The sequence below is a fragment of the Enhydra lutris genome, unplaced genomic scaffold (genome assembly GCF_002288905.1).
Source record: "Enhydra lutris kenyoni isolate GAN:26980312 unplaced genomic scaffold, ASM228890v2 scaffoldscaffold2, whole genome shotgun sequence".
NCBI classification, from domain to species: Eukaryota; Metazoa; Chordata; class Mammalia; order Carnivora; family Mustelidae; genus Enhydra; species Enhydra lutris.
Genome location: NW_019154086.1, coordinates 19945883 through 19950210, shown reverse-complemented (window position 1 = coordinate 19950210; position 4328 = coordinate 19945883).

Here is a 4328-nt window from a genome sequence, read left to right as displayed (position 1 = left end):
TCATCTTAGCCCAGTGCTTATACAGTGGCTGGCCTAAGGCATGCACCCCAGATGTGTTTATTAAATGAAAGATTTGATGAGCAAAAATGAATGTAGGTAGGAGAATTTGTTCCCTGAAGTCTAAATTTTGTGTTGGTAGCTATCTTTGCCACATATAAAGTCAGTGTGTTTTTTCTTTCTCTTTTCTTTCTTTTTTTTCTTAGAGTTGTTGCATTTAATTTTTTTTTCTTATTTAAGTTCAATTTAGTTAACATATACTGTATTTTAGTTTCAGGGGTAGAATTTAGTGATTCCTCAGTTGCATATAACACCCTGTGGTCATTACATCACGTGGCCTCCTTCATGCCCATCACCCAGTTACCCCATCCCTCTACCACCCTCCCCTCTAGCAACCTTCAGTTTGTTTCCTAGAGTTAAGAGTGTTTTATGGTTTGCCTCCCTCTCTGTTTTCATCTGATTTTATTTTTTTTAAGATTTAATTTTTTAAAAAATAATCTCTGCACCCAACATGGGGCTCAAACTCACAAACTCACAATCTGCAACCCGAGATCGAGAATTGCATGTTCTGGGCACCTGGGTGGCTCAGTGGGTTAAGCCTCTGCCTTCGGCTCAGGTCATGATCCCAGGGTCCTGGGATCGAGCCCCGCATTGGGCTTTCTGCTCGGCAGGGAGCCTGCTTCCTCCTCTCTCTCTCTGTCTGCCTCTCTCTCTACTTGTGATCTCTGTCTGTCAAATAAATAAAAATAAATAAAAATCTTAAAAAAAAACAAAATTGCATGCTTTATGGACTGAGCCAGCCAAGTGCCCCTGAATTAAGAGTCATTTGTTTTAAAAAAGTATTCCCTCTTCAATTCAGGAGCAGATTCTCCTTTATTTGGAAAGCCATTTCAAGGAATCTATCAAGCCTAACTATAGAGCTATTACTCTTTTGGAGTTTAGATTTTGAGGACTTGTGTGAGGCAGGCTTAATTTACAAGAGCTGACCCCAGTCATCAGACCCCATGTCCTGAGGAAGAGGAAGACGGGAGCCAGGTAAGAAGATTATTGTATAATGTAACAGGAAACTTTGGAATTAAATCTAGACTAGTGAGTGTCAGACTGACAGTTTGTCCAAGGTTTGCATGCCCTTCTCCCTCTCTAGACTCTCAGCTTCTTAGGAAATGGATCAAGTCTTCTCTGCATTTCCAGAACCTGGTGCAGTTGAAGCAGAAATATCTGAAGTTATTTCGTGTTTTGAGGCAGAGAAGGGATGGGAAAGCCAATACGCAATAATGACGAGAAAGCAGGGCTCTTTCTCATATTGTCTCTGCCAGTGAGGGGAGAGGGAGGGAAGAACTTTTGGTAAACATTAGTTGTATGCCAGACGCTGTGTATAATATTTTTACATATATTGCAGAAGGTGATTGTTTCCCAAACTTCTGAGACTTGATTTGTCCGGCATTAACAATATTTCTGAAGCTTGAGTATCTTAACTCCAAAGAGCAAAATAATAGAAAAATAATTCTTCAGGCCATAAGAAGTAGTAAAATTTTTTCAAAGAATTGTGTTTTTAAAACTCCTTTATTTCATATAAATACATCTTGCAAATCAGTTGAAGGATGCAGCACGTATCCATCATTACTCTGCATAGATTAAAAACATCTGGATGTATCTGAAAAAGGGAAAAAAGTGTATCTTGTTAAAACACTAAATCTTGAAGATGGCGGAGAAGTAGCAGGCTGAGACCACTTCAGGTAGCGGGAGATCAGCTAAATAGCTTATCTAAAGATTGCAAACACCTACAAATCCAACGGGAGATCGAAGAGAAGAAGAACAACAACTCTAGAAACAGAAAATCAACCACTTTCTGAAAGGTAGGACTGGCGGAGAAGTGAATCCAAAGCGACGGGAAGATAGACCGCGGGGGGAGGGGCCGGCTCCCGGCAAGCGGCGGAGCAACGGAGCACAAAATCAGGACTTTTAAAAGTCTGTTCCGCTGAGGGACATCGCTCCAGAGGCTTAACCAGGGTGAAGCCCACGCGGGGTCAGCATGGCCTCAGGTCCCGCAGGGTCACAGAAGGATCGGGGGTGTCTGAGTGTCACAGAGCTTACAGGTATTAGAACAGGGAAGCCGGCTACAGAGACAGAGCCGAGTAGTGAGCTCACAGCTCGGGGTTACCTTGAACCGGTCGCAGGCTCGGTCAGCTCGGAGCGCGGCCGGAGGCCAGGGTGACGGGAGTAATTGGGTGCTGTTCTCTGAGGGCGCACGGAGGAGTGGGGCCCCGGGCTCTCGGCTCCTCCGGGCCGGAGACCGGGAGGCCGCCATCTTCATTCCTGCCCTCCGGAACTCTACGGAAAGCGCTCAGGGAACAAAAGCTCCCGAAAGCAGACCCGAGCGGATTACGCAGCCCGGCCCCGAGTAAGGGCGGTGCAACTCCGCCTGGGGCACAGACACTTGAGACTCACTACAACAGGCTCCTCCCCCAGAAGATCAACAAGAAACCCAGCCAGGACCAAGCTCACCTACCAAGGAGTGCAGTTTCAATACCAAGGAGAGCAGCGGAATTCCAGAGGAGGAGAAAGCAAAGCACGGAACTCATGGCTTTCTCCCCATGATTCTTTAGCCTTGCAGTTAATTTAATTTTTTTCTTTTTCAATTTTTTTTCTCTTCTTCTGCTAAATTTTTTTTAACTTTTACCGTTTTCTGTTTTAACGTTTTTTAAATAGTTTATCTAATATATATATATGTATTTTTTTCCTTTTTATATTTTTTCTTTATCGGTTTTCTTTTTTTAATTGTTTCTTTTTTTTTCTTTTTTCTTTCTGAACCTCTTTTTATCCCCTTTCTCCCCCCTCACGATTTGGGATCTCTTCTGATTTGGCTAAAGCATATTTTCCTGGGGTTGTTGCCACCCTTTTAGTATTTTACTTGCTCCTTCATATACTCTTATCTGGACAAAATGACAAGGCAGAAAAATCCAAAAAAAAAAGAACAAGAAGCAGTACCAAAGGCTAGGGACCTAATCAATACAGACATTGGTAATATGTCAGATCTAGAGTTCAGAATGACGATTCTCAAGGTTCTAGCCGGGCTCGAAAAAGGCATTGAAGATATTAAAGCAACCCTCTCGGGAGATATAAAAGCCCTTTCTGGAGAAATAAAAGAACTAAAATCTAACCAAGTTGAAATCAAAAAAGCTATTAATGAGGTGCAATAAAAAATGGAGGCTCTCACTGCTAGGATAAATGAGGCAGAAGAAAGAATTAGCGATATAGAAGACCAAATGACAGAGAATAAAGAAGCTGAGCAAAAGAGGGACAAACAGCTACTGGACCACGAGGGGAGAATTCGAGAGATAAGTGACACCATAAGACGAAACAACATTAGAATAATTGGGATTCCAGAAGAAGAGGAAACAGAGAGGGGAGCAGAAGGTATATTGGAGAGAATTATTGGAGAGAATTTCCCCAATATGGCAAAGGGAACAAGCATCAAAATCCAGGAGATTCAGAGAACCCCCCTCAAAATCAATAAGAATAGGTCCACACCCCGTCACCTAATAGTAAAATTTACAAGTCTTAGTGACAAAAGATCCTGAAAGCAGCCCGGGAAAAGAAGTCTGTAACGTACAATGGTAAAAATATTAGATTGGCAGCAGACTTATCCACAGAGACCTGGCAGGCCAGAAAGAGCTGGCATGATATATTCAGAGTACTAAACGAGAAAAACATGCAGCCAAGAATACTATATCCAGCTAGGCTATCATTGAAAATAGAAGGAGAGATTAAAAGCTTCCAGGACAAACAAAAACTGAAAGAATTTGCAAATACCAAACCAGCTCCACAGGATATATTGAAAGGGGTCCTCTAAGCAAAGAGAGACCCTAAAAGTAGTAGATCAGAAAGGAACAGAGACAATATACAATAACAGTCACCTTACAGGCAATACAATGGCACTAAATTCATATCTCTCAATACTTACCCTGAATGTTAATGGGCTAAATGTCCCAATCAAAAGACACAGGGTATCGGAATGGATAAAAAAACAAAACCCATCTATATGTTGTCTACAAGAAACTCATCTTAAACCCGAAGACACCTCCAGGTTTAAAGTGAGGGGGTGGAAAAGAATTTACCATGCTAATGGACATCAGAAGAAAGCAGGAGTGGCAATCCTTATATCAGATCAATTAGATTTTAAGCCAAAGACTATAATAAGAGATGAGGAAGGACACTATATCATACTCAAAGGAACTGTCCAACAAGAAGATCTAACAATTTTAAATATCTATGCCCCTAACATGGGAGCAGCCAACTATATAAACCAATTAATAACAAAATCAAAGAAA